Source organism: Helianthus annuus, chromosome 4 (assembly GCF_002127325.2).
Source record: "Helianthus annuus cultivar XRQ/B chromosome 4, HanXRQr2.0-SUNRISE, whole genome shotgun sequence".
NCBI lineage: Eukaryota > Viridiplantae > Streptophyta > Magnoliopsida > Asterales > Asteraceae > Helianthus > Helianthus annuus.
This window is the reverse complement of record NC_035436.2, coordinates 182,032,912-182,045,922: the sequence shown is the minus strand read 5'-3', so window position 1 is coordinate 182,045,922 and position 13,011 is coordinate 182,032,912. Positions and strand designations below refer to the sequence as shown.

Below are 13,011 nucleotides of genomic sequence, written 5' to 3'. Positions count from 1 at the left end.
TAATTATTTTGCAGTTCTTTCAATACTAGTTTATTCTAACAGCTTATCCCAAACTTGTCCCAAAACTCCTCTAGTTTCTGATGGGTAAATACCTGTCGGGTATCGGGTATACCCAACGGTTTCAGGTAAACCCATTAATTTAAAAAAATTACCCATTGGGTATACCACCATAAAAATATATCAAGTGAATACATTATATACTGGATAAAATACTTATTGGTATAAAAAATTGATGTAGCATATATAAAAGAAATTATATCGGATATACAATCAGGTAAACAGGTACACTTTATCGGGTAATTGGGTCGGGTAAATGGGTATATCACCAAATCCCCAACCCGTCCCAACCCCGCTAAAAAAACAAATAAACAGACCCCAAACCCGCCCCCCATATGTGTCGGGTTTCGGATTTAACCCTTCAGGTCGGGTTCAATTGTCATCACTATACAACGACAAGGTCCAGTCATGGGGAGATTCCCGTATCGCGAAGCGTTTAATAGAAATGCTGAAGCACCGGAATGGGACGTACTGGAAATTAACCAAAGAGTATGGTGTTTGAAGGGGATGAACCTACTTATCCTAAACATTACTTGGGTAGGGTTGTGTTGTGTGGGTAAGGCTAACATTATTTAGTCTCTTAGAAAGACCTTAGATTATGTTTATATATAAAGGGTTATATTTATTTTTTTAGTTTTAATTGTAAGGGTATTATGGTAATTTCATAAAAAATAACTGAGAAAATATAATAGAGTTAATAAATTGGACTCAGATGGTTATAAATAGAAAAATCAAGTGCGTAGGTGGTTAAACTTTTTGATTTTGGACTTACGGGTTAAAACCACTAAAACACATGAGCAAAATTTACTCTATATTTTTATGGCACAAAAAATAATAAACGGATGGTGAAAAATCTTATGAACTAGAAATAAAACTTAGAGCACGCACAACATGCACATTTGTGATTATATGAATCTAAGGTCGATGGGTGTGGCTTAACGCCACCTCAGGCTCCATAGCGCCCATTGGACGCCATCATTCACACCGTCGGAGTTAAAGGGGGGCGCCATCCTCCTCTCGCTAGCATGGTAACGAGCCAAAAGGGTATGCAGGTGGGGCCCATCTGTTTTCAACCAATAAAATCTTTTTTTTAATTTTGTTTAATAAAGGGCTTTATACCACATCATGCAACTTAAAGGGAGAGCCTTTAAAGCCCCCCATATGACGTGGCGCCTAGATGGATCTGACGTGGCGTGATAAAGCCCCTAGGGGATTTATACCACAACCCCCAGCCTAATCATCACGTGAGCACCAGGTTTTCAACGCTGTGAATGCCGTTTGCAAGGCAAGTCTAGAATTTTGAACATGATTCAGGTGTTGTTTGTTTTTCAAATAAGAGCTTTCTGACTTCTTTTGTCTGCGCGGCGCAGACCACGTGCAGACATTTGGGCCTGCAATCATTTTCTTTTCTTGAATACTTCCTTTAAAAAAGGTCTGCACGTCCTCTTTTTGGTGCAGATCTGAGATGTCCTATTCTCACCTCTTCTTTTGTTTCATTTCATCCTAAACAAAAAAAAAAACATACACACACACACAAACTCTAGCACACCTTCTCCTCCACCACCTCTCCTCCACCCCAGCCGCCACCCCCTCCTCCCTCCTCTCTGCCGGCGTCGCCACTCCTCATCCCTCCTTACTGCCGACGTCGCGCTGCTGTCCTCCTCATTCCTTTCAGCCGGCGCTGCCTCTCCTCCCCCTCCTTCCTTTTAGCCGCTGCAGCCTCTCCTCCTCCCTCCTTGCACAGTTTCCGCCGCCTCTCCTCCTCCCTACTTCACTGTCGGCGTCGCTCCTCCTCCCTCCTTCAACTGCCGGCGCCGCCACTCCTTCTCCATCCTTCAATAGCAGTGCCGCCTGCTCATATTTCAGGTTTATTTTCTCTTTTTTTTTAGTTTTTTATGTTATGATGTTTTTTTGTTGTTAGTTTTTTTTATGTTTTGATTTTGTTGTTAGTTTTTTTATGTTATGATTTTAGTTTTGTGCATGTGGAGATTTTGGAGACTTTCAAATGAAAACCACCCTTGAGTTGAGAGAACTCGTGAGAACCCCATTTCCTGTGCGAGTTTTGCAACCAAATTTTGTACAAAAGTAAAGTAACACCTAACAAAAACACATGTGCAAAAAAAATTTTGAAAAAAAAAATTCTGAAAAATATTTACGAGCCAGTTTTTCTTCGACATGTGAGTTTCATTTATGGTGAGGTAAATCACTGTAGCGACTAAGTTCTAGTGAATCTGCCCCCCCCCCCCCCCCCCCCGTTAAAAAAAGTGCCTTAAATTTTTCTCCTTGGAAAGGTAATTTAAAAAAAAAGTCGAGTTCTCACAACTCAGTTTAGTTCTGATTTTAACCCAACCCTATATACACATTAGAACTTGGCAAATACCGTCACCCACAAACCACAATTTCCTATATACACATTAGCACTTGGCGAGTACTCTCACCCACAAACCACAATGCTGCGTAATTTGCCATCCATTAGGAAGAAGTTTGTAATTTGTGTGACATCCTAGGGGAAGAAAGTTCAAAAAATATGAAGATTTGGACTTAACTAGAAATGTCTCGCCGATTGGATCGCTATCCGATCGAACGACCGTTCGATCGATCGACCTGAAGGGTAGAGATACTTCTCTGTTTTCAAAATGCTACAACGAAAACTTGAAAGCCATCATACACAAACACATCCTTCCCAAACAAATGTCAATCCGACCAAATGGCCATCCGATCGGATGACCATCCGAACGGATTGACATCCGATCGAATGACCATCCGATCGGATTGCCATCTGATCGGATTACCATTCGACACTTAGTCACTTTTCACCGTTTAACACGTCGTTTCATCACTTATGCTATCATTAACTGTTCAGGCTAATCTCTCAGCACTCCCTTCAATCCAAGAGAGTGTTTATTTATTTAAACACAATCAGTGAGTATACTCGATCCCTTTTTGCTTTACGCACTTTTGGGTGTTACATACGTTACTTATTCAAATCACAATCGACACACAACGCAAAAACTATTTATACGCTGACCGTTATTGCATGTTACGTGTTATTCGATGAATGCTTGTATGTTATGTTAACACAGTGATTGTTGCCTGACACCTTAGCAACGATAGTACTATAGTTTGGACTCAGCACCTGTCGTGGACAGGGGTTGTTAAGGGCTTTACTTCATGTGTCCCAATGGGGATATGTGTTGCGCATTCACAAACACGCAGTCACGTCTGTGCATAGTTCTCTGTCGATAACCTACTAGCCTTCACTTTGCTACATGTTACATGCTGGTTATGCGTAAACGATTTCGAACTCTAATATAGAATCAAACTTGTATGCTCACCTTTACACTATGTGTATTGACTTTATTTTAACGTATGTGACAGGTGCCTAGGATGTTGTGCTTTACCTGCTTTTGTGGAATCAAGTAGGAATGAGAGTCTAGAAACAAACAATTTAAAACTGAGTTGTCGGATCATGTTACTTCTCTTTGAGATATTTGGTCTGTAATAATTATTTGCTATGGTATGTTATGGTATGGGACATAATATTTAAATATCTAGTAAACTAGTTGTTATGGATTTCTCCTGGACAATCTATTTCGCTCAGTGCCGCGCCCCGATGTTTCTGCCATCGGTTGGGGTGTGACAACCACATACTTCTTCATCATCATCTCCACCACTGAAATTCAAATTATTGTTGTGTCGAACAACCAGAAACAATTCAATTAGAAATAAAAAGACAAAATTTCGAAATAAACCTAATGTTTGTAGTCATGCGAGTGCATCAATAAGAAACAGATCTGGATGAAACCCTAAAAGGAATAATAAGGTTTATGAAGAAAGATTCATCTAGGTGAATGAATTTTGGGGAACACTTGAGAGAGTGAATGGGAAAAAGGAGAAAGGGGTTAAATTGGTGGGTCAAGATAGTTGCAGGGTTTGTTGGGGATTTAATTGAATATTGATTTGGTGTTTGTGTTAATTAAGTGTAGACAAATCAAAATTAATTAAAGCAAATAGTTGGAAAACTTTGTGTTAAATAAGATGAGAAAGGTGATGTAAGAAATTGACATCCAACAAGACTATAAGATTCTAACAACTCATAAAATAGTTTAATGCATTTTTTCTTTGTGTTAACTTGACATATGTTGTTGTTATGTATTGTATAACTTGACAAATAATATGTGGTTTGCAACTCCCTTCCAGCTAGCACATAATTAACTTAACTAAAACCTTGATGAATTGTGTCCAAGCTACAAGTTAGTTGATTACTATAAAATTTTAAGTAATTGGTTATTATAAAATTTCGAGTAAACTGCTATTTTGATCCCTGAGGTTTGGTCATTTTTATCACTTTAGTCTAAATTTGAAACCTTTTGCATCTGGGTCCCTATGGTTTCAATTTTTTTTTGCCATTTTGATCCAAAAATGAAATCATCTCATATTTCTCAAATTAAATCCTGGTATTTTGTCATTTTCCTCAGAGACAAAATGGTCATTATAATTTTAATGTAACACATTATTAATGAAAATTATAAAATTAATTAATCCCTTTGACCTTGTAAAAGAAGCACAGACTTATCATCCCCCAAACCCAAACCCTAATTCATCCTCTTCTCCAAACCCCATTCTCCTGCAACCATCATCTTTTCCAAACCCCATTCTCCTGCAAGTGAAGATCGACAATGGTGCTATGCACATGTGGAGCCCTAACTCAACTGAGAACAAAAGCAACAGAATTCCACACATCAATAACAACAACAACAAATCTTCGAATCAAAAGCAGCAGAGACACAAAGTGTGGGCCGAGATCCATCATTGTCATATAGGCTAAATTATTACTATGGTTTCCAACAGGAGCCTATTAACTGATACCACGTGTAACACATTGATTGGTAGAATCTCACAAGTTGAAAAGTTGCACGAACTGAAAGAGAGTCCGAAGTGTATATCTCGTTGTTAAACCCCCCAATATCTCTCACTACCTTTTCCGTCACCGGAGATACAACTCCGGCCACCGTACTCCGTCTCACAACCACCACTTCTGTACATACACTCACAATCCTTCAACAACAGATTGCCTCGTAGAAGCACACACAACAGTTATACATCTCGAAACTTCGAGAGATGATGGATTAGGGTTTGGGTTTCTGGGAAGATGATGTCTGTGCTTTTATATGGTCAAGAGGGGTTTAGAGATGATGATGGTGTCTCTGTTGCTTTTATTGGAAGATTTGTTGTTGTTGTTGTTGTGTGAAATTATGTTGCTTTTGTTCTCAGTTAGGTTGGGGATGTGCATACCACCATTGTCGATCTTCACATGGGGTTTGGAGAAGATGATGGTTGCAGGAGAATGGGATTTGGAGAAGAGAATGAATTAGGGTTTGGGTTTGGGTTTGAGGGATGATAAGTCTGTGCTTCTTTATAAGGTCAAAGGGATTAATTAATTTTAAAATTTTAACTAATAATGTGTTATAATAAAATTATAATGACCATTTTGCCCTGAAGAAAAGAACAAAATACCAAGATTTAATTTGAGAAATATGAGCTGATTTCATTTTTGGACTAAAATGGCAAAAAAAAAATGAAACCACAGGGACCTAGATGCAAAAAGTATTAAATTTGGACTAAAGTGACCAAATCTCAAGGATCAAAATGATAGTTTACTCTAAAATTTGAAGTAAAAATATATTCCGTTTGTTGATTCGCTTTAATCTACTATAATAAAAGAAACCAACTTTTAGACACGTGTTATTCATTGAAGGTATCTTTAAATCTATATTTATCTTATATTAACAAAATAAATAAATAATAAATTAATATTAAATTTTATCATACTATAATATTATCCTCAAATCTAAATTGTTAATTTAATATATTTTTAAAACAAATACCTCTCTTTCCTACTTATCTTATATTAAATATATAAATAATAAATTAATATTAAATGTTATCCTAATTTATTAAAAATATAACTTTTTTTATTATTTGGTATACAAAATTATATTTATTCAACTCGTGTAAAATGCGGGGTTTTTAAAAATAATTTTTTCATTATATACTATTCAAAGTTACTTTATATAACCCATGTAATACATGAAGTTTTTAAAGATATAACTTTTTATCATTTGCTATGTAAAATTAGATTTATTCAACACGTGTAAGACACAAGGTTTTTTAAGAATATATTTTTTTATTATTTGGTAGATTTTTCAACTCGACTATACATGGGTTTTTTAAAGATACGACGTTTTTAGTATTTAATATACAAAATTACATTTATTTAAACTGTGTAATTTATATACTCTTAAAGACAAATGTCGGTGCCACCGACAAATTACCATTTTACCCTTTTGTCTCTTACCACCTACCCCTTTCTTATATCTTTTGCTTCCATTCGACTTTTTTTCCTTCGAGATGTCTGCATCTTTCTACTTCTCCTCTCATTTCTACGACCATTGCCCCTCTCATTAGGTTAGTCTCAATTTCTTCTCTTTTGTCTTCATATGTCGTCATCAAAAACCATCGTGTTAAGAAGCTCCGACGGTGAAACATTCGTGGTTGACGAGGTTGTTGCGGTGGAGTCTCAGACGATCAAGCACATGATCGAAGACGGTTGTGCTGACACCAGCATCCCTCTGCCCAACGTCACCAGTAAGATCCTCTCAAAGGTTATCGAATACTGTAAGAAACATGTGGAGACACCGAATAGTGACGAGAGGTCGCTGAAGAGGATCTTAAATCCTTTGATTCTGACTTTGTGAAAGTCGATCAGGGTACTTTGTTTGATCTTATTCTGGTACGCATGCTATTCGATTTGTTGGTATTCTGAAGCTGATTATTGTTTATTCATGTTTTGTTGTACAACTGTTTGTGAATTATGCCCTAATTTTGGTTTTAATTATTTGGGGATTATTTTAGGGTTTCGTTCTGTTATTTTTTATTTTAATTTGTTAACAAAATATGTTACATTACGGTCATTTAAAAGGGAAATTGCCGTAATGGAATTCCCCCAATTTTCTTGCTTAAATTATACATTTTATATTACTTTCTAATTCTTAACAAAAGTTGTTATATTACGTTGACCTAAAAGGGTAATACAGTAATGGAATTCCCACAATATACATGATTGGTCGGTCCTGGTTTGAGTGACTTTTGAATCTAATTTAGATTGCACCATGAGATTTGCAGATGATTAAAGAATGGGGTGTTTCGGTTTTGGGTTTTGAATTTGTTTAAGAATTTTAAAAAGGGAAAAGAAGACTATGAAGGTGGGGGCAGTTAAGAAAAATGAGGACATCCTTTGCGGTGATTTGAATCAAATTTTGAAAGTTGGGACTAACTGGGACTTGGGGTAAACTTTTTTTTTGTTATTTAAATTACCAAATAAAAGTCGAAAAAAAATTTCTATTATCATAAGGAACCACTCAATATGAAGGGTTGACAGGTGCGTTATTAATTTTATAGCACTCAAAAATTTGATAATAATTTGTATATCTACAATATATCAACTATACACTTTTTTTTTATCTTTGCAATTTTGGATAAGGGCCATATCGGTGTAGTGAATGTGGGTTGTCAATTGTAATGTATGTCTATTTATGGGCTAAATGTAATTATGTTTCTTTTGGGACTGGTTAGGCTGCATATAGGTTACAATGTATAAATAGTTTTTTGAAATTTTAACTTCTAGGGTTAGTTAAAGATTTAAGTTTTTGGTTGAATCGCTACATTAGAAGATTGCTTAGTGTTTTAAGTTATGTACAGTGTTCATGAAGGCTTAATTTGTGTGAATTCGTCAAATACAATTTAGCTTTTAACAACTGAACTTACAAGACATCTATTCACATTACTAATATGTTATTTCCTCTATATCTAGGTATTTCTGATTCTGACTTCATCCAGATTAAGTACTTCAACAATGGATTTTGTACGTTATATATCCTATTCTTTTAAATAAGTAAAATTTAGAATGCTATGTTCGTATATGTATAACTGCATGCTATTGAAATTGTCAATGTGTAGACCTTGGCATTCTATGGACAACTTTTTAACCTTTTCCTTTTTTTAGGTGGCTGGGATTGTTTGAAGATTCTCTAAAGTTCGCTACTGTACTTTTAAGGTAGGTGTTAAGCCCGAAAATGCATTAAGACCGTAAACAACCATAATTCCGCCGACTATAAAAAACCTAGATATCGCCGCCGCAACGCGCGGCATCTGGCACCATCCTAGTACATATGGTTTTTAAAGATATAACTCTTTTTTAGATCGATTCAACATGTGTAATATACGGGGTTTTTAAGGATGTAATTTTTTTATTATTTGGTAAATTTATTCAACCAGATTATACACGGGTTTTTCAAAGACACGATGTTTTTAGTATTTAGTATACAAAATTACATTTATTTAATCTGTGTAATACATATGGATTTTAATACAAGATACAGGGTTTATAAAGATATAGCTTTTTATTATTTAATATATAAAATTACATTTATTCAACCCGTGTAATACACGGGGTTCTAACCTAGTAATACAATATAAGTTAGTCATACGTTGACTCATATTATTTTCCAAAGTTTATATTTACATTTTTTGTATGAACGTTATATGGGAATAATCTCTCATGTATCGCTTTTTTTCTTATATATTAACAAAATGTATGTTAGAGCTAACAAATTTCAATACATACGAAAAATAAAGTTTGAGTAGTGAGCACTTTATTATCACTAGTAATAAGACCCGTGCGCGTTGCAACGCGAGGAGATCGCAAGTATTGAATAGACTTGTTTAAGTGTTAGGTAATGCGTTAAGCATATGAAAACGCGTGTTTCGACATATGTGATTGAACTCAATGTAATCTATATAAGTATTGCGATTGGATCACAACATAAAGTAAATTGAATCTTTCTCGTACAATCATAAATTATTCTATAGGATGAATTAAAGCTTTGAAAAAAAAGAAAAAAAGAAACCACAATTTGACTCCACTCTGTCTGGAACAAAATTTATGAAACGTACATAACATAAGTACGAAAACGTATTATAATAAAAAAAAGTATATCCAGTTGTAGACCAACTCGAATTGATACAGACGCATACATAAAAATATGCACGTAAAAATGGTTTTTTAAAACGAAAACGTGTTATATTTGAGCTAACTTGTTTACAGAAAAAGTTTATGTCGAAACGTAGACACCCTTAAATTTATACGGATACGTACATAAAAATATACACTGAAAAATAGTTTTTTAAGTCAAAAATGATATTGGTAAACAAAAGAAATCAACGAACTAACGTCGTCGAAGGAAATTTAAATTAATAAAAAGCTAGGGGCTAAAAATGACAATTGTTAAAATAAAAGAATAATAAAGTTAGATAAAAGACTAAAATTGATTACTTCAAAAGTGAAAGGGCTATAGTAAAACTAAGGGGCTTGAAATGCAATTATATAAAACTTTTGGGGCAACACAAACACCGACTTTGCTTTTTGAGTAAGTATAGAATACATATAAATATTGGACAAATTTACATTAAAAACATGGGGCCCACGCTAGGCTACGCCCATGCATCCATGGAGCCCAAAGAGTCAAAGACCCATTGCTTTAGAAATTCTCACTAATGCAACTAACTGCCTTTGCTAACATTCCCCCGGAGACCCTTACGCAGACCTAACCCAAGTATGCTTAAAGCTTGTACTTTTTAAACCTCATCTCACCACCAACTCATGTCATCGTTAATGGGTACGCCTACATTGCTGCTTCTTTGTATAACCTCATGTTACGCTATATTTAGTATTAGGGGTCTTGTTACACAAAATTCTAGCGCTGCAAGCCAAGTGTTCGATGTAATGCCTGAGAGAAATGTTGTACCTTATTGGGTCTCACACTCGGTTAGGCGAAGTGACTACTGCGTTTTATATGTATAAATAGATGCAATATGAAGTTATTAACCATGGTTTCTGGGTTTCAGAATACACTCAAATAAATTATTATCTTTTTGCAGAACAAATGTCCTAATACATTATTATCATTTTCTCATAAATTGTTACACTGTAATATGACTTTAATTATACTATTTATTTGGTTTTTAGGGAATTTGCACATAGAACAAACTTTCGATGGAGCTTATACACCCACACTGATGCTGCTAACAGGTTTGTTAAGTTGCTTAATTATTTGTATGCAAAGTACCAAATGCGCCCCCCAAACAAGAAAGTTTATACTTCTTTGATGATTAGCAAACTTGTCAACTAATTGTATACACTTAGTTAAGTAGTAAATTGTTGTTCTTTTGATGCAAGTTGTGCAGTTTTTTATTACACGTTTGGTGCAATTTGCATCGGAACATCATGCATTTTCCTTATCGGATGACAAATATAGGAAGTGAAGGAGAGGGTAGAAACAATGAGCTAAATTTGTTTACGAGCGAACTTGGGAAAGTAAATACTCTTTATGGCATATTGTTGAAATCAAAGGAATGCTCTCAAACAACTATAAAAGTGCAAGAATCGTGAAATGAAACTTGTTATTAAAAACTCATTTGGATGAATATGAGTTGGTGGTTTGAAATGTTAAAATTTATGTAGGTCCACTCGGAGGATCAAGAAACCTACTTTCTTGTTGTTAAAACACAAAAACAAGTGTGGAATCCTTGTAGATATGCAACCAAACAAAGTATAACAAACACACGTAACCAAAGATTCACTAGCTTTGATTAAATGGAAGAGAACATACACAAACACATACACACAATGTTCTTACAGACTCACCAGCTCTCTTACCTTGTTCTGCACCATAAACTACCTTATATAGACCTGCCAGCCCAGTAAGATCACGAAGGATGTTACTGGGCCCACGAAGAACCAAAGCCCACGAAGAATAGGTTCTTTGTGAACTATCACTGCGAAGAACCCATAGGTGTACGAAGTAGGTTCTTCGTGCAAGCCATACCCCACGAATAATGGTTCTTCGTGGGAGGCTGCAAACAGAAGGGTATGACAGTTAATTATGTGCAGACAACAAAGTTAAGAGCCAAACATGTGCAGACTGCTTTCATAGCAGTTGCATTACATATCAACACAACATACTTGTCATACCAAGTCAAGATAGGAGGATATCTTGACTTAGTCGACTCGACCAAACATACAGACTCGATTAAACGAAAAGACAGTTTCATTACATTACAACGCATACAAAATTAAGAACAAGCCACAGACCCCAAAAGTGTATCAACAAACTCCCCTTTGGCTGTTGCCTGGTCTTCGGTCTTCTGTCTTAGTGAGCTGCTTCCGACCACGAGCTTCCCGCGTGAATACCCCGATAGTAACAGTAACAGGCGACGCGTTGAAAGCGTAGAGCCTGACTTGCATCCTTATCTTCGTAGAAGATGTCATGAAAACAACCTGTCGATATCGGCCGCCGACATGTTAACAATCCACGTCGGGTCGAGAATACGAAAATTTTCCTTGTCGTTTCTGAAGACGATGACTGCCTAGTGCGTGTCTGAGTCATAACACCAAAGAGCCATGTTCGCCAATATGTCTTGTTCCATCGGCATTAACGGAATCCTATCCAACACCCTTACTGGCTTGTACACGAGCCTGTACCTAACCATGTTGGTTGATGGATCCAACGTAAACTTTATCTGTTCATACATTGGGAACTGTGGCTTGTATAACTCATCCTTCCAACCCTTTCGTCGTTCCATCCTCAATTTCCGAGCAAAGAACTTAGCACCATCAAAATTTGACCGGTTTATCAACTCTAGTCGTGCTAATGCTGCTACATCGTAGAATGGCAAGGTAAGAATACTTAGAAGCGATTTCAAAGACTGAATCCCATGTTCTCGCTTCACAGCAACACAATGAAGTTCTTTCACAAACATCCAACTCAGTATTCTTCCCAGATGACGATTCTTTTCATACTTCATGTAGTCAACTTGTGTGACCGAAGGGGCTGGTTTAGCAGTCTTAGAAAGAGAGTTCTTCCTCCATTCCTCGAATGAATCGGCTGGAACATCAGACGAATCACGATTCTTCAATCTTCTGTCGATTTCATCCACATTATCTTTCAGCCAGTCTTCATCGAACGGATTGAACTCAGTGTCGTCTTCTCTAACATACTTTGACTTCTCGACATCGCCTTCGAACACAATTTCTTCAAGACCATCTAAGTTAGATGCATCAGGTTCACTTGGAGTCTCGTTAATGGTATTATCATCGACTACCTTCATATATGTTAACCTCAGAATCTGTTCATCCGTCATTTCAGAGATAAACTCCCCGTCTTCTAAGTCTTTTCGATCAACAGTTGGGCATGCTTGCAAGTCAACATTAGCTGAGCTTGACGCTACATTCGCATCAGCTGTTGAACTTTCAGGAGGACATTCTTGCAATGCAATACCGCTTTCTAGCTGTGCAACATCATCCTTTGAACCACCTGACGTGCCTTGAACTGTTTCAGTCTGCTAAGGCTGATACACTATGATCTGAGTTGAAGCAGATGCCCCTTGTGGCTCAGAAGAGGCTGATGCATCAGGGTTGCCTTGATCTTCACTATCATGATCACGTTTTCGCTGAACTTCTTGCGCTTTGCATCGATCATTCCACATAATGTTCACCCTTTTTCTGCTAATTTCAAAAGAATCCTTAATCTGCTTGAAACCATCCACCAATGTGGTGTTCCTTGTATCATACCAATTTTTCATAAAGTCACGCCTCTTAGCCTGACTATCAGCAGACTGCTTCACAGCATTACTTTGTTCTTTTACTCGATTAAGCTCAATACCACGAGTGTTGTCAGCAACTCGCATTTGTAACAATTACCTTGCACGTTCATCATCTGCAGCTTGTAACTGAACCATCTGTCTAGCCCATTCATCATCGACGGCTTACAAACGTTCATTTTCAGCACACAGTTGTATAATCTCAGCTTGTTGTTTGTTCACTGTCTCCTTTAG

General features: G+C 36.5%; 1 long non-coding RNA gene across 1 annotated transcript; it reads left to right on the top strand.

Moving 5' to 3' along the window:
• The first annotated feature begins 6,458 nt into the window (after nucleotides 1-6,458).
• On the top strand, nucleotides 6,459-8,967 carry LOC110885436. The gene is made up of 3 exons (XR_004890630.1): nucleotides 6,459-6,850; nucleotides 7,931-7,981; nucleotides 8,123-8,967. It is a non-coding gene; the product is annotated as an uncharacterized LOC110885436 (long non-coding RNA).
• Nucleotides 8,968-13,011: the final 4,044 nt, after the last annotated feature.